The sequence below is a fragment of the Eulemur rufifrons genome, chromosome 2 (genome assembly GCF_041146395.1).
Source record: "Eulemur rufifrons isolate Redbay chromosome 2, OSU_ERuf_1, whole genome shotgun sequence".
NCBI classification, from domain to species: Eukaryota; Metazoa; Chordata; class Mammalia; order Primates; family Lemuridae; genus Eulemur; species Eulemur rufifrons.
The window spans coordinates 91,686,174-91,705,453 of NC_090984.1; positions in this window are offsets into that span (position 1 = coordinate 91,686,174).

Genomic DNA, 19,280 nt, shown 5'->3' on the forward strand with positions numbered 1-19,280 from the left:
TCCTTAAACACACAATTGAATTTTCCTGCCTCTAATGAGTCTTCTGTAACCTGTGTTCAAATGATCCTAGACCAATCAACACTCATTGGCTGGGGTGGTGAATAGACAGGCTTATTTTTTTAATGTATCTATAATTCATGGATTGCTATTCTAGACTTCTAGCCTGATATGATAATTCCATCATCATCATTAACAAGGAATATTTCAAATCTGTATGTTCTTTTGCACATCATCAGCTGCCCACATCTTGCCCCTGGGTATTGATTTAAAATCTCAGCTTCCCAGCATTTCCCATCTAGTATAAATATCCCTGTTCCTAATCATTCGCTGTGGGTGTATTAGCTCACACTTCCCAAAGAGGAAACTCTTTTGGACTCCATTAAGACACAGTCACACAATTACTGATAGAACTTCCTCATTTGTTTCCATCTGCAGATTTAATTAAAATGACATTTATCTTCTCTTCTTTGTTCTTAATAACTGGATAGCAGTATAACGTTTGGATTATTTTAATGACTGTAAAAAAATGGGTAGTTATAAAGTGTCAAGTCATTAGGTTACACATTTTTCTTAATCTTCTAGTTTAAATTTTCATTCTATAGATGAAGAAACAGAGACACAGAGATATGAAATGCCTTGTCCAAGATGACACAGTGCCTTAGAGCACTCCGCATTAAGGCTAGAATCAGTTCTCCTAAACCTAGACAATGCCCCTTGTAAATAATAGAAAATAACCTGATCTTGGGTTAGTGTGGTAACATCCAGCAATCTCTATTGACATCACTGATTCTGCAGCAAGCGAGAAAAGAGAAACCCTTGGCAACAATTCTCAAGAGCTTCCAATCAAAATAGAGTCAAGGAAAATAGAGCAGCAGCACCGTATGGAAGGACTAGCCCTAAGGAATGTGCTGGCAGATTACAGCAAGGTGCCAATACAGCATTTTAAAAGTGATTTGCAAACAGAGTCCATATGTTGTAACCAAACCACAGGATTTAACAGGTGAGGGAAATAGGAATTTAAAAGTTTCAGTGTCACACAAAGGGCTTCTTTTTGTTTATTGCAAAAAATTCCCTATTACCCTTTTCTCCTGTCCCTTGAGGTATTGTAATTAAAAGGCCTTGTCCGTGAGAACCGAGAGTTCCAATCCCCAGAAGTGTTCGCTGACTCCAAAGTCACAGCGGAATGAAAGCTAGCTGAACTGCAGGTGTGTTCCAGTTTAACAGAAACCAATATAAAAGTGAAGGCTTAGAAAACTGATATATTAGGAGGTGATGATTTATAACTACTGCTGGTTCCCTGAAAGAGTCTTTTATCAAACATCTCTCCTTTGAAGATTTTAAAATATAGTTTATTTGACTATAGCTATAATTATAATATTACTATATGTAAATTTCAGAAATGCACTGAAAATAGGTCTGGTTTGGCTTAATATTTGATCCTTTATGTGCAAATGGCCCAACTGCTACTCTCTCTCAGGGAATGATTTTCTCCCCATCCCTGCTTTCTATTTATGAGATAACTTTAGTATAGGTTCAAATGCAATTGGCAAATGCTGAATGGGTGGCTCCCATAGAGGAATGGAAAGGAAGGAAAAAAAAAAAGGAGGCCAGAAGTCACCCTCCATAATGGCCTCCATGGTTGGTCTCATTAACAGCAGCACCAGTCCATTCCATTTCCTTCTCCCCAAGCCTCACTCTGTGCCTTCCCTCAAAGCACTATCCCCGCTCTAGCATGAAATGTGCAGACATTACCCGATTCCTTTCTATGCACAAAGCCCCCCCTCTTAGACTTATAGCTCCCATCTTTCTCTCCTTTTCTCTCCCCACACACGGGATCTAAGTTGAGAGAAAGCAGACTACAGAGGCAATATAGTGTAGAGGCTCGACTCTGGACCCAGAGTGCCTGGAATTTAATCTTGCCTCTGCCACTTACTAGATACATGACCAAGGGCAAGTTATTTCACCTCAATTTCCCCTTCTGTAAAAAGGGGATATAAGTTACCTACTTAATATAGCTGTTATGAGCATTAAATGAGTTCCTATTTGAAAGTGATTAAAGTAATATCTGACATGTAATAAGCACATGTAAGCGAAGGAAATACATAAGTCTTTTCCTCCCCTTCTTTCATTTACAGTGAAAGCTGTGGGTGATGACTCACTACAAATGTTCACCAATATCCACTTGACTTTTCCTCCTCCTTGAAATGAGTGTGGCTATGCAGCTAGTGCTAATCAATGAAATACAAATGGAGGTAATGAGTGTCAATTCTGGGTAGGTACAGGAGAGCCAGGACTCAGTTTCCCATACTTCTATGGAATTCCTATGGAATGCCAAGAAAAACAAGAACAGCTGCCCAAAAGCATTACCTACCCCACCAGTAGACATTAATTACATAAGCAGGAAATAAATTTTTGTTGTGTTAAGACACTGACATTATTCCAACACTCTTTGTTATTGTACCATAACCTAGTCTCTCTTGGCTTATACAAGTTAATAACTTGCTTGAGGAATAGCTGATTAAGGGAATAATAATTCTCTACCCTGACTGCACATTAGAATTGCCTGGAGAATTTATAAAAATCCCAAAGCCCAGGCTACAGCCCAGACCAAGTAAATCAGAATTCCTGAGGATGAGACGCAGACATCAGTATAATTTTAAAGTTCCCCCAGTGATTCCAGTGTACATCAAGATCAAGAACCACTGACCTAGAGCAATGCTGTTGGGAATCTTTAGGGTTTAGATATTGTATCAAGGTCTTTGGCTCCTGCAGATCAGACTCTTCATCACACCTTTCCACAAAGACTCAACTGTGATATATCCAACTGTGAGTTTCTCCATACTTGTAGCTGCTGAGCATCTCAGGAGAGGATCGTAAAAACTCCAAGAGCAATGCACCATAAATTCAAGACCTCCAAACTCAACTTGGCCCTCTCAATGCAGCCCAAACCTTCTATACATCCCTAATCAGCAGTGTCCTCCACTCTCTGCTGTGGCTTTCTCAAAGCTTCTTCTCTCTTTTCACATCTCAGTTGTACCCTCTCACCTCCCAGTCTCAGAAGATGACTCACAGAGAACCGGTCATGATGCCAGTTCCCAGAGTTACTGCCTCTGCCCTCTCTTCTGTTTCTTCTTTCTTCTAAACAAATAGAAAGCAGTGTCCCTCACCATCCTCCTCTACTGCTCTGCATCCTAGTCACTTGTGCCTCTGGAGAGACCTCACTTTACTGACTTTCTCCTCATTCCTCTCTCTTCAACATTTATGTGCTTTAAAAATGCTTTCTTAACATGCTGTTCCCCTCGGGCATTGTCTGTCTCTCCTATCCCTTTGTGATCATTCTTTTCAGAAGATTAATCTTTAGAGGGCATCCACTTCCTTGCCTCCTGTTCACTCCTTAACCCCCCAGAGATTGGCCTCCATCCCACTACTTCCCTGAAATTGCCTCCCCAGAGGTCACAGTGAGGCCATTTCATTCTTAATTTTACTTGACCTGCCTATGACACTTAACCCTGGTTCCACTCCTTCTTGAAATAGTCTCCTACCTTACACGGACTGGTTTTGAATACTGATTTGTGACATCAGCATTTTACTTAACCTCTCTGTGCCTGAGTCTCCTTATCTGTTAAAAAAATAAAAAGAAGAAGAAGAATGCCTACCTCATATGGCTTACGTAAAAATTAAATGAGAGAGTATAGGTGGACAATCTTGTATTCACGTATTCACATTTCTGAAACAGAAAACTCTAATATCCTAAAGTGGTTTTTTTTTTTTTTTTCATACATTTGTCACAAACTCATTTGTCAGAAAAACCTGACCTGAACCGTCAGGAGGCTATTTGTACTCTTTCTTTATCCCATTTGCTGTGAATACTGATGTGTTTTGCTGCATAGATATTAATGTCTTTGATAACAGGGATTGCTGTCCCTAACCCTAGTAGCGAGATACAAATACAGAGAAATCTACAAATTTCTGAGTTCCCAAATTCAAATCTCACTCATAGATCTCCTTCCTGCAACTTCAGACACCCCTACCTATATGCTGACTGGCTCTTTCCATGTGGCAATTCCACAGGAATCCGTAACTCAACATATTCAAAACAAATGCCTCATCCTGCAGCCTACCCACACTTTCTCCCCCTCCAGTGTTTCCTATCCACCCAGTTATCCAGGTCTATAACTTTAATGCATCTCTACCCCCACCCCCACATCTAATCCTGCTCATTCAACCTCCCAAATCTCTCTTAAAGGTGTCCACTGCTCACTGTCTCCTTTGGCTCTGCTCAAGGTCAGACCCCATCACCTTTCACTAAGATTTCCTTGACATCCTTCTACTTGATCTCTCTACTTCCTGTGTTTTTATGCCATACTCCCGTCCAGCCCCAGCTCCAAGCTCCACCCCAATTCATCCTTGGCCTGCACTGTAGCTAAAGCGATCCTCCTGCCACTCCCAGCTTAAACACTTCTAAGTTTCTCTTTGTCCTCAGGTGAAAGCGCAAATCCTTTACCTTTTTTAGGCTTTTTTATATCCTTCGCTATGTAACTCTTGCTTCTCTATCCAGCTCAACTCTCATCATTCCCTAGCCCAACTCCACATCCCCATACTTCCTGTTCCCTATGCTCCTCTTGCTTCCTTGTTCTTACCACCCCTCTCTTTCTTCCTCCACCAATGTCTTGTATCACCAGCCGTATTTCTTCAGATCCTAGATTAGATGTCATTCCCTTCAGTACTTCTTTAACTCTCCAAGACTTGGTAAAAAGCCCTTCCTGTATCTTCTTTCAGTGCTTCCTCTATTGCAACATTTGTCTCACTGTTGTTAAGAAAAATAATAATAATAAGATAACAAATATAATTGAAACCTTATATAGCTCCTTACCAGAACTGCCACACATGCTTTTGGCATCTTCATGAGAATTATGACTTCTGAGCAGTCATAGGGCCAAGTCACAGCACACCCCTGATGAGATGATATTGTGGGCTAGATTTCAGCCTCTATTTTCTCCCTTGATGGGTGTCCCTGATAGAAAGAAAGAGGAAGTCTTTCTAGGTGAAAGAACTAGAAAAAAATGAAAAGCATAATGATAGGAAAGCTTGTGATATGTGACAAAAAGTAGACAATTTGGACTTAAAGAAAAATGGGCGATAGAACTGGAAGCATGTTTAGGGGCTCATCGGTACAACTTAAGGAGTTTGGGTGTTGTGCTGTAGGCAATGAGAGATATATTTTGAGCAAGAAAATAGCATGGTATTTTAGGAGAAGAAATCTGTATGTGATTGGTGTACAAAATGCGTTGGGGAGAGAAAAGTCTAGGATTGGAAAAACTAGATAAGAGCTCCCTATATGTGACAAGTTGATATTCTGAAATATTAAATGCTTCCCCAACCCCCATATTTACGGTTAACCTCTTACTATCATTGTATCACTGTTCGTCACCACAACTCACCTCCTCCTGGCTTGTGAATTTCAAAAGTCTAGGCATTAGAAAAACAGAAATGTAATAAGAAAAGTGTTATAATAAAGGCTACATGCGTTCTTACCAGGTGTTAGGCATTGTTCTAAGTATTTTACATGAATTTTCTCATTTAATCTCATTTCATTTTAATAGAGTAAAATTGAATTTAATTCAATTCAATAAATATTTATTATGCATCTATGCACCAGGTGTCATAGTGTTTAAATTATCCCCTGGTGAACCAAAAATGAAACTGAGGCACAGAGAAGTTAAGTAACTGGCACAAGGTCACAAAGCTGGTATGTAATATACTCAAAATTATGTACTTAGGTATTTTGTCTTCAGAGCTCAAATTCTTAACCATTCTATTTAACCACTACACTATACTGTCACCCAAAAGATTGGGAAAATATCTAAGAACCAGCTATCTTATATGTTCCACATCCACCCTAGATGAGAAAATGGCCCTGTGCTAAGGACAGGAAGACAAATTGGAGAGAAAGTAAAGGGTAACGAAATCCTGCCCCTGCCCAAACGTGGGCAAAGCCCTAGATCTCCAAAGAAAATAACAAAAACCCCAGATATATATTCTGGGGGTAGGGGGCACAAACATTTAAACCATAGCAACATTGTAAAAACAAAAAAATTAAGGAAGTATTCTTCCAGTATTCAAAAACTATTATCAAAGGATACATAATTACATTTAGATAGGAGGACTAAATTTCAAGAGCTCTATCATACAGCTAAGTGACTATAGTTGATAATGTGTGGTATTCTTGAAAAATGTAAAGAGAATGGATGTTATGTGCTCTTACCACAAAAACATGTGAGGCAATGCATTTGTCAATTAGCCAGATTTAACCATTCCACAAATATATGTGCTTTCAAAACATCACGTTGTACTCAACAAAAACATACAATGTCTTGTTCATTTTTTTAAAAAGTTTTTAACTATTATATAATTTAACAAAAAGTCACTCACATCATTGACAAATGAATAAATTTCTAGCTTATATCTTCATTGTTTCATTTTCATCATTAAGATAAAGGAAAATATCAGTCAATTTTCCTGTTGGAACTACATTATCATCAGTTGTAACCATAGGTTGTCTACAAACCCAAGAGTTAGGCAAAAACCAGTGAAAGAATCCTGTGAGAATCAATGGGCTGTATGGAATTTGAAAGAAGAATGCCAAACATTTTAATGTTATTTGCAAATTATGTGCTACACATCATTTTATCAGTAGAATTTATGTATATAAATTATGCATTTATGTACATAAATGTGTATATATGTGTATATATGCATTTTTTTTCTTGACGGCCAACCATTAAACAGATATCCTCACACCACAGCACAGACTCGCTACCTCTGAGTTTAGCAATCCCACTGCAGAAAGAAACTTCTTTCTTCCCAACATCTAAATATCAGTCCAGAGGAAGACCCTGATTGGCCCCAGCAGGATCACGTGTCTACATGTCAGTGCCTGTACCATGAATGGTTGCAAAGACCATATGGTATTGTAACTGGCTGAACCTAGGGCACGCGCTCCATCCTGGCTGCTGGGCAATGCCATGTCTGATGTCTCACTGGCTATGGAAACAGGCACAGTTCCCCAAAAGGAACAGAGATGCTGAACAAACAAAAACAATAGACATCCATTGTAGCAGGACCTTAATAAATGGTAGCCGCTATGATTTCTAACATTTTAATCTCTAGAAAGAAAATGTTCAACAATTTACTCACTCTGTAGTACATCTGACATTTTAAGATTAAGAAAACCCCAACTCATTTAAATTTTCTCCTTTCCCCAAGGCCTCTATAGAGTCCCAACCATCAGCTGGTTATGCATTCATTCATTCTCTTTTTTTTTTTTTTTTTTTTTTTTTTTTTTTTTTTTTGAGACAGAGTCTCACTCTGTTGCCCAGGCTAGAGTGAGTGCCGTGGCGTCAGCCTAGCTCACAGCAACCTCAAACTCCTGAGCTCAAGCGATCCTCCTGTCTCAGCCTCCCGAGTAGCTGGGACTACAGGCATGCACCACCATGCCCGGCTAATATTTTTTATATATATCTTTAGCTGTCCATATCATTTCTTTCTATTTTTAGTAGAGATGGGGTCTCGCTATTGCTCAGGCTGGTCTCGAACTCCTGAGCTCAAACGATCCGCCCACCTCGGCCTCCCAGAGTGCTAGGATTACAGGCGTGAGCCACTGCGCCCGGCCTCATTCATTCTCTTAATCAGCATTTATTAAGCTCCTATTCTGTTTGACTGGTTAGGTGCCATAGATCCACTTCAGTTTACTGTAAATTTGATAAGTGGCAATCTAGCCTGATCACAAGCCCATCTGTTGTGTCGCAAACATCCTGTCCTGAATATGGTACCACTTCTTTAAAAAACAGCTTATGCTACCTCAGCTTCAGTAGACTAATTGAACCAAACATGTTCAAAGAAGCAAATTCTAAGAATAAATCCCCAAATGTCAATGCTGTCTAGGAGGAATGAGGAAACATATGGGATCCCAGGCATTCTTCAGATTATGCATGCCAAGGTGTCTGAGGGGGCTGGGCTCCAGAGAGCAGCTTTATGCCTTCCAGAAAAATTCAATGGTCATATAGTTCTAATTGTAACCTTGAAAACAAATAAATTACACATTTAAAAAGCCGTTACAAAGAAGATTCTTACCACAAAGGGCCACTCTGTTGCATTCTATGTGCACTGTTATAGCTTTAAAAATGGTCACAAACGTCCCCTATTGTAAGAACATCCTTTGCAGGTGAATGTATTGAATGCTGTTCACCCTGTACACCATCTTAGGGGAAATCAGGTCGGCATCTTCCCTGGAAATGACTCTACGGTTCTTTGGGGGGAAAAAAACCTATGGCATGTATCTCACTTACTTCCAAAAATGAACAAATGGCTCTTAGGCTAGAAAAAAAATAGATCAAAGTGGCTCAGATGTGTAAACCAGAAGCAGTTAAAAAAAGAGTTTTTGTTTAAAGGATATGTATGGGCAAAAAAGAAAACAGAACTCAGGAAGTTAAAGGAGTCAACTCAGCTCACATCAAGAGAGAAAGAACAGCCTGAAATAGCCCAGAGGCCCCTGTGCACAGAGGCCAGAACCTGTACCGTTGGCCAGAGGGGCAAGAGAAAGAAACTAGGAACAGAGGGCTGGGGCTGGCAGGCTGGAGGCTTGAGAGCCAGCTCTGCGCTAGGCTCTACATTGGGTGCTGGTCATAGGCAGTCACCAATCCCCACAACTTTTCAAGATAGGTGTTACTTACTACCACATTACAGATGAGAACAACAAGACTCAGAGAAACCCATAACTTGCCTGAGGTCACACAGCTGATAAGTGACAGAAGCAAGATTCAAATTCAGGCCTATTTGGCTCCAAGGCCCTCTTCCCATGGATTGGCTTCAATGAGACTGGATAGCAACCTTCCAAATCCCAATATCCAAAGAGACAGTGGTGCAGTTGACTCCTGTGTAGACTGACATCCACCCCTGGGGTGGAGCAGGCAGGGAGGGCCGGAGGGGTAAGTAGAGGAGGACATGTCTGAGTAGGGACAATGATGGAGCCAATGTCTAGGGATGGAATCAGGAACAAGTCAGGTTTCAGGGAAAGGGGCTGGTAGAGGTATAGTCAAGAAACCACCATCCTAGCCTGCAGCTTGAGTTCAGACCCAAACTAGAAACAGAAGCCCCATCAGATGGGCCAGGCACTCAGAAGTGGAGATGAGAGAGAAGGGCAGGAGGTTTGGCTGAAAGTTACAGCTCCATAGGCTGCAAGCCCTTAGCAACTCATCCCAGAGCCACTGGACCTTGGGCTTAGGGCAGCAAGACCGCATCTGATGGGAACATACCTCTTTAGGTACTAAGACTGCCTCAGCCTCTGAGTGGGGTTAAACCTGCAGGTGAAAGATCGTTAGCATTGTTGTCCAAGCACGGCCAGTTAGCAAGACCACAGAAACAACAAAATCACCATATTATTTCTTGCAAGCCTACTCTGTGCCTGGCTCTGTGCTGCAGTCCAGAGATGCATTGGTCAAGAAGACAGACACTGCCCTGCCCTCATGGAGCTTACCTTCTGGTGGAGGAGATGCACAACAACAAACAAGAAAACCAATGAATGAGTAAAATATTTACAAGTCAAAAAAGTTCTAAGAAAGGAATAAATAAGAGGCTGAGATCAAAGAAAAAGGTAAGGGTAGGGGGAACATAGAGTTGACCCTTGAGCAGAGCCAGGTCCATTTATACGTGGATTTTTTCAGTAAATATATTGGAAAAATTGGGAGAGATTTGTGACAATTTGAAAAAACTCACAGATGAACCGCATAGCCTAGAAATATTGAAAAATTACAAAAATCACAAAATGTCATGAATGCACAAAATATATGTAGATACTAGTCTATTTTATCATTGACTACCATAAAATATACACAAATATGTTATAAAGTTTAAATTTATCAAAACTTAGGCACACACAGCCCATACATAGTGCTCTTCACAGTCAAGAGAAATGTAAACAAACGTAAAGATGAAGTATTAAATCATAACTCAGTAAAATTAACTGTAGTACATACTGTACTACTGAAATAATTTCAGAGCCACCTCCTGTTGCTCTTGCAGTCAGCTCAAGTTTTGTGGTATCTGCTTAAAACATTCTGTGATGCTAATCATCTCCACGTGAGCAGTTCGTCTGTCCAGCAAATTGCAGATCACAGTAAAAACTGATCTCTCTGGGTTCTGGAGTATCTTTCATCGTGTTTAGTGCAATACTGTAAACCTTGAATAACACTATGGGACCCATACAAAGTGCTACTAGTGATGCTGGAAGTGCTACCAAGAAGCAGAGAAAATCATGACATTACAAGAAAAAGCTGAATTGCTTGACATGTACCGTAGATTAAGGTCTGCAGCTGCAGTTGCCTGCCACTTCAGACAGATGATTCATCTTGTAAATAGAAAACATAAACCTATGGTATCAATAAATACAGTACAGTACTGTGAATGTATTTTCTCTTCCTTATGATTTTCTTAATAACATTTCCTTTTCTCTAGCTTCCTTTATTGTAAGAATACAGTATATAATACCTATACAAAATACATATTGATCAACCATTTATATTATCAGGAAGGCTTCTGGCCAACAGTAGGCTATTAGTAGTTAAGTTTTTAGGGAGTCAAAAGTTATATGTGGATTTTCAGCTGCCTGGGGTAGGAGGGGGTCAGTGTCCCTAACCCCTATGTTGTTCAAGGATCAACTGTACTTTAGATTAAATGCTCAGTGAAAGTCCCCCTGTGGAAGACACATGTTTGTTGCAAACCAGGGGAAGGAAAGAAGTTAAGCCCCAAAGTAGAAGGAAGAGCAGACCAGGCAGAAGGAAGAGGTTATGTAACCGGCCTCAGGTGGGAAAATTTGGACATGTTCAAGGACCTGTAAGAATGAGAGGCTGGAGCAGGCGAGGTGAGGAGAAGAAGGTTGCAAAGTGACGCCGGGAAGTAAATAAGTGCCATGGCATTCAGAGTTTGTAGACCAAAGCAAAGAATTAGAACTTTTCCTTGAAATCAAAGTATAAAGGGGAAACATTGAGGCATTTTAAGGTGGACTATGACATAATTGCTTATGGGGGGTCATTACCTTATTTATTAATATAGAATTCATCAAAACATAATTATATCATAACTTGATATTATTATTAAACATAAAAAGTAAAATTTTATTGGAAATGCATTAACTTTTCATTTTTATAGCTGCAGGTCCCAAGAATCCTTGTTCACATAAATAGCAAGATAGGAATGAAAGAAATTTTGTTATAGCGATATCAGGTCCATCTTTGTATGGCATGATCACTTTTGCAGCCGTGTGGGAGAAGCCCAGAGGGGATGGGGGAGACCAGTGAGAAGGCTGTTACCATACCGTAGGCAAAGAACAAAATGGGCAGTGGAGATAGATGACAGAAGGTCAGAGATAGATTTTGGAGATAAAGTCAACAGGGAACTTGTGGATGGAATGGATGTAGAAGGTGAGGACAGGACATAGCAGGAAGCAACTGAGTGAACAACGGTGCAATTGTCTGAGATGGGGAAGACCAGTTGGTCAAGCAACCTCTGGAAAGTAACATAGAGATACCTCAAAGAGCTAAAAATAGAACAACCATTTGATCCAGCAATCCCATTACAGTGCATCTACCCAAAGGAAAAAAATACATTCTATAAAAAAGACATCTGCACTAGAATGTTTATAGCAGCACAATTCACAACTGCAAAGATGTGGAAACAACCCAAGTACCCATCAATACATGAGTGGATTAATAAAATGTGGTATATGTGTACCACGGAGTATACTGAGCCTCAAAAACAATGGTGATGTAGCACCTCTTGTATTATCCTGGATAGAGCTGGAGCCCATTCTACTAAGTGAAATATCCCAAGAATGGAAAAACAAGCACCACATACACTCATCATCAAATTGGTCTTAACTGATCAACACTTAAATGCACATTTAGTAGTAACAGTCATCAGGTGTTGGGCAGTGGGGGGAGGGGGAGGGGGGGATGAGTATATACACACCTAATGGATGCGGTGCGCACCGTCTGGGGGATGGACACACTTGAAGCTCTGACTTGGACTTGGGTGGGACAAAGTCAATATATGTAACCTAAACATTTGTACCCCTGTAATATGCTGAAATAAAAAAAAAAAAAAAAGATGTGTTGCAGGAGAGAGGTGCATTTTGGACATTTTGAATTTGATATGTCTGAGTGGAGACAGCAAGGAGGCAATTTGCATGAGCACAAGGAGATGTAAAGGACATTGGAAACCAAGAAAGGGGGAAGGTGGGAGGGAGGTGAGGTGTAAAAATTCACCTGTTGCCTACAAAGAATGCTGTTCTGGTGATGGGCACACTAAAAGCCCTGACTTAAGCATTATACAAGGTATACATATAATAAAAACACATATGTGCCCCCTTAATATTTTGAAATTTTAAAAAAGGAGGCAATTTGGTGGTTGAATCTAAAACTCACAGAAAAGGTGGAAGCAAATGGAGATGTCCCAACCAAGAGAATTCTGCAAAGACTTCCTGAAAAGGGGTCTGCATTACTCCTGTGTCTATGTTACCAACTTCCACAATTGCCCACATATGTCAGAGTGTGCTGTTTTATATCTGTCTTGTTTTTAATAAAATAAAGACATTAGAAGTAGAAAGAGGATAACAAGACAAGAACCACAACAAAGCGCCCAAATCCTCACAGCACTATTTATATTAGGAAAACATGACAAATAACCTATTTACCATCAGTAAGTGCTAGGCTAAATAAGTTATTGCACATTCCTTAAATGAAATATAGTTCAGCCACTTGAAATTGCTACTGTAAATCTACATTTATTTTGTTTTCTGGTATGAAAAGATATCCACAATATTATATGGGGAAAAAGCATATTACAAAAACAAGATATGCTATATAAATCATACCATTTGTTGTTAGAGAGAGAAATTGATAACCATATTGATATGACCCCAAAAAATAGCCCTGAGAAAAATACATACACTGAAATTTGAATAGTAATTGCTTTGGGTGGAGGACTTTGGCTGAGTTTTACTTTGTTTTTCGTACTTTAATATACAATTCATCAAAACATAATCATAAGTTGGTATTATTATTAAACATAAAAGGTAAAATTTTATTGGAAATGCATTAACTTTTCATTTTTATAGCTGCAAAAATTTTAATGCATTACCAGATCATTTTTACAATGAACTCACATTTCTATGCATGTATGCTTTTACCTCTGCTTTCATAATCAGAAAGAACAAAAGTAGCCATTTTTATTGAAGAACAAGACAAACAACCGTCTGGACACTTCAGGTGGTAGCCAGAAAGAGCCAGGCTGGCAGGCAGCTGCTCTGCCACTGCCGTGAGCAAAACACAGTTTGTGTTTATTCATTTCAGCACAACAAACATTTCCCACGCGCTTCCTCTGGGCCAGGCTGTGGTTAGACGGCGGGGAAGCCTGCATGAATCCATCTTAGTCCCAGACCTCTATAAACTCACAGGAAATAACCTGGCTTTAAAAACACATTTATGGAAGATTTATGAGTGTGCTAAGCTACCATAACAAAATACTATAGACTGGGTGGCTTAAACAACAAAAACTTACTTCCTCACAGTTCTGGAAGCTGGAAGTCCAAGGTCAAGTGCTGGCAGGGTTAGTTTCTCCTGCGGCCTCTCTCCTTGGCTTGCAGATGACCGCCTTCTCACCGTCTTCACACGTTTCTCACCGTCTTCACACGCTCCTCGCTCTGTACAGGTCTGTGGCCCACTCTCCTCTTCTTACAAGGACATCAGTCAGGTAGGGTTAGGGCCCACACTTAGGACCTCATTTTAAGTTAGTCACATAAAGTCCCTGTCTCCAAGTCACATTCTGAGATACAAGGGCCTTACGATCTCAATAGACAAGTTTTTGAGGGTGACATAATTGAAATCATAACAAAGATCCACAGAATTAAAGTTTCAGTGATAAGATTCCTATCAATTTTGTGATTTACTATTGATGTCTCTTAAATTTTCTTTGTAAAATCTGAACCAGAGATATTCAAAAGTACCTTGCAACTAATTAAAGATGATAATATAAATAAAGACTATTACTCTTATGTGTACTATATGACACATTCACTTTTATGATTTATATTCAAGATATGGAAAAATTGACCAAGATGTACTGAAGAAATGAAGACATTTTCATTCGGGTACCTATGCAACTTAGAAAAGAAGCATTTGGATTAAAATTTCCAGGGAATGATTTCATATTTATTAACATAAAGAGCTTTATATTCTATTAATAACTCCTTAGTTTACTTTGTATAAAAAGGTGAATTAGTCTTAAATAAAATCAGAAGTTAACATGATGAAACTACCCACAAGACTTTGTTTTAAAATTTCAGAATATTACGGGGGTACAAAACACGTTGGTTACATATATTACCTTTGCACCACCCAAGTCAGAGCTACAAGTGTGCCCATCCCCCAGAAAGTGCGCACCACACCCATTAGGTATGAATGGAGTACTACACAGCCATAAAAAACAATGGTGAACTAATACTTCTTATATTATCCTGGATGGGGCTGGAGCCCATTCTTCGAAGTGAAGTATCACAAGAATTGAAAAATAAAACACCACATGTACCCACGAGATTTTAAAAATACTTTTCCACATGCATGTTTGTAAAATCCACTCACTTTGTTCAGTAATGCTAAAAATCCATTCTGGTTTAAACTCTATTCAATATAGAAGGAAATAGAAAGTACCTCTTAATTGGAGAAAAGGGGGTTTCCCAAGGGACTTAAATGAGCAAACATCCAACATAATATACCTGTCTATGGTAACAAAAATTAAGTGAAAAAAAAAAGACTCTATTTTAAATTAAAAGCAAGCACATTCCTTCTCAGCAATATTCAGGATAATGCTAGCAACAGGTCCTCCTTAGCACACATGCAAAAAATAAATAAATAAATAAATAAAAACCCACACATCTCCTCCTACACCCTCTGCATTCTCTTTTGTCCAAGATTCTACCTAAAAAACTGAAAGAGAGATAGCAGGAAGGTCAAAAAAATAGCAGTGTTTACCACCACAGTGCCAAGTAGACACTCAGCTGATGTTTAGTGGACATCTATTTGCCTCCTCTCTGAAATATATTCCCCTGTCACCTCTTGTCCTTTCTTCATCGTACCCAAAGTTCCTTTGGCAACATCCATCTCCCAATCCAGCCACATGGCATAGACTGCCTTTACCCCACTGCCCCAGGAGAGAGGTCTATCTGGGCTTAAGTCCATCAGCATTCGCTTTCCACTTTGCCCACCATGATTGGTTTAGACATGAGCACATTACCTAACCAAAGAATGTGAAAAAGTTTTACTGAGCAGTCCTGGGAAGAAGAAGCTTTCTCTCTCTCCACCTAACTGGTAGATTATGAAGTCTAGAATTAAAGCAGCCATTTCGTTACCTAAAATGAAGAACGTGGAGCCACAATGCATCAATAAATGGAACTTCAAATTGAAGCCCACACATGCATCCTTATCATCTAGATCTGATTATTGTTAGGATGACGTATTTTCCCTTAATTGTTTAAACTAGTTTGAATTATGTTCTCTGTCACTTGCAACTAAAAAATTTCTGATTCAAGTGAAAAATTGAATGAAAGAAGTGATAAACCAGCCATCCAACCACAGCAGGTACAAGGGAAAGATTGCTAATAGGTACACCTTATTTTCACACACTCTGAAAAAGGTTGTAATGTGTCTCAACAACAAAGGGAAAAATCCTTTTTCATTCTCTCACAAGACAAAATTAGGGTAAATCTACCCACAAGTTCTTATTCTCACCTCTTCTCTTGAACGATCAATTGTCAGTCAGCACATGGATGATTCATTTATAAATTCCTAGTAGCAAATATCCAATCCTAGCATAACTTTCTTTTCTCCCTTCCCATCGTCAATTGCTATATTTGATTATTTTGCCATAAATGAGTACATATTTCACAAATGTTGAGTGGGAACTATTTTTATCTAGAAGAAAAATAAGCTGTGTGTTAGGAACTCTGTATGTGTAATTTCATTAAGCTCTCTAGTAACCCTGTGGGGAATATTGTAACCTTCTCATTTTATAAGTGATAAGAAGGAGATCCAGAGAGGCTATGTAGCTTGCCTAAGTTTACAGCAAGTTAATTGTAGAGTGGGAGATTTCAGCCCAGGCCTAATTACTAAACCTGTGCTTTTGAGTTATTCATTAATTCATTCAAATTTTTTTGCATGCCATTGTGTTAAGTGCTGGGAATGCAAAGGAGAATTATTATAAGGTTCTTCCCCCTCCAGAGAATCTATAGTCTGAGGGAGGAGAAATATATGTATATAGTTGAATTAACACAATATGCAAAAAGTGTTTTCACAGGGCAATGAGCAAAGATGGGTGGAAACACAGAACATAGAGTCTGAGAGGAAAGGAAAGGCTTCATCAGGCGGGATGACACTGGGAATCTAAGCTGAGTAAGCAAGGAAGAGAGAAGTAACAAAGCAGAAGCCACAGCACTGAGGAGAAAGAAAGTGGTGGGGGAGCAGGGAGAAAGGGAGGGAAGGAAGGAAGGAAAGACAGAAAGAAAGAAAAGAAAGAAAGAAAGAGAGAAATAGAGAGAGAGAGAGAGAGGAGGGGGAGAGGGAGACAGAGAGGGGAAGGAAGGAAGGAGTGAGGGAAGAAGGAAGGAAGGGAGGGAAGGAGGAGGGTAGGAGGGATGAAGCGAGAAAGGAAGAAGACAGAAAGGAGAGGGAGAAAGAGAGGGGGAGAAAAGGAGGGAGGAGAGAGAGGAAGGGACGGATGGAATAAAATACATGTTAATCAACTGTTTATGTTCTCAGTAAGACTTCCAGTCAACTGTAGGCTATTAGTAGTTAATAGGGAGGGAGGGAGGCAGGAAAAGAAACACAGCCTGGGGTGTTCTGGACACCAAGGATTTGCTGTGGCTGAAGAATCAGGGATAGGACATGGGCAGGGAAGGAGAGAAATAGGAAATAAAATTGGAGAGGCCCATTACATGATGGGGGGAAGGGAATATTGATATTAATATACATTTTGCCTCTTTTTAACTAGGGTTAGGGTCTGGGGTGGGCCTAAACTGGAGAGATTTTAGGTGTGTTAAGATTTTTGCTATAGTTGTTTAAGAGGAATCACCGTGGCAGTGAGATAGGAGCAAGGAGCCATGTTCCCAATAGAAACCATGGTGCTGTGGAAGACACCAGGCTCTCTGCTCTGTGGTCTATGCTACAGAGGCATATTGCCAAGCAGGAGAGAACATACCACTGTTTGCAAAGGAGAATAAGAGAGAGCAAATGATATATTGTGTCTATCTTCTTTAAAACTTGGAAAGCAAACTGCATAGTTTTGGAAAATATTGTTGAAGTTGGAAGTTTTCAGGAATATTCAGCAATTACTGGAAATTTTCAAATGCAAGGGTTTCTGCCAACAATAATAGTGTCTACTGCTGATGTATTAAGTAGCAAAATAATGATTCATTTAATTTAATTACAGCAGAAATAGCCAGGTGTTAATCTACCCATGTAGGCAAAACTTTGAAAAAATAAAACAGCCTGTGTTTTATATACTGAGTCCTCTTCTCTTTAGTAGACTTAAGTCCAATGATGAAGTTTCCTAATATAGATTGTGCTGATAGTGAATTTACAGAAAATAAAATTATTATTCTGCTCTGCTTGCTGCCTCTACTATTGAAAGATAATATGGTAATTTCAGCCACCAACATTTAACAATGTTTACCTTGGTGAGATTATAAATTCTCAGAGATAGTAAAAGTAAGTTATATGACTAATAAATGTCACTGATGCATATTTTAAAACTAAGACAATGTAGTTTGGAAAATAATTAGATAAGAAAACCATAGCTCAGGAAATAAGTCAAAAATAATGTTCAATATTTTTGGAATACGAGGCAGGCTTTTTAAACTCTCCGGTAGTAGTCTTCAGTTAACCCTTGAGCAACACAGGTTGGAATTACACAGGTCCACATATCCATGAATTTTCTTCTGCCTCTGCCACCCCTGAGACAGCAAAACCAACCCTTCCTCTTCCTCTTCCTCTTCCTCCTCCACCTACTCAACCTGAAGATGATGAGGATGAAGACCTTTATGATGATCCACTTCCACTTAATGAATATAAATATATTCTCTCTTCCTTATTATTTTCTTAATAACATTTTATTTTAGGCCGGGCACGGTGGCTCACGCCTGTAATCCTAGCACTCTGGGAGGCCGAGGCAGGCGAATTGTTTGAGCTCAGGAGTTCGAGACCAGCCTGAGCAAGAGTGAGACCCCGTCTCTACTAAAAATAGAAAGAAATTATATGGAAAGATAAAAATATATATAGAAAAATTAGCCAGGCATAGTGGCACATGCCTGTAGTCCCCGCTACTCGGGAGGCTGTGGCAGGAGGATTGCTTGAGCCCAGGAGTTTGAGGTTGCTGTGAACTGGGCCGACACCACGGCACTCTAATGTGGGCAACAGAGTGACACTTTTCACTAGCTTACTTTGTTATAAGAATACAGTAAATAATACATATACAAAATATATGTTAATTGACTGTTTATGTTATTGGTAAGAATTCCAGTCAACAGTAGGCTATTAGTAGTTGAGTTTTAGGGAAGTCAAAAGTTAGACACAGATTTTTGACGGTGCAGGGGTCGGAGCCCCTAACCCTCACATTGTTCCAAAGTCAACTATAGAGCATTCTGTTCATGACAGGGAGGCTGTGAAGCAGTTAAGAGTGTGAGCTGTGGAACCAGACTCTGTGGCTGAATCTCTGTTCCGTTGCTTGCTGGCTAAGTGGCCATGGACATGTTACTTAACTGTAAAATTAAAATGATAATAGTACTTACTGCATGGGGTTTTTACATGCAAGCAATGCTTCACGAATATACCATTCGATACAAAGATATTGAGCCCTTACTCCACGAAAGGCCTTAAACTGTGTGGAAGACAAATCAGTGAACACAACATGGTCTCTGATCATCAAAAGTTCACCAGTTAGTAGGAATGCAAAAACAAAAGCAGAGATACAATAATTCACTTTAATAAACATCTATCACCTGTCTATTATATGCAAGCTGTTGTCCTAGGTGTTGAGGGAAAACACTGTACATTAGCTTAATTCATAACTCCTTCCCACGTTATTGCATATATTATAATAAGACAAGTTCAACAAAAAATGCTTTTGAAACAGAGTTAGGAGACATTATTGCTGGTAGGTGGAAGGGAAAAGATCAG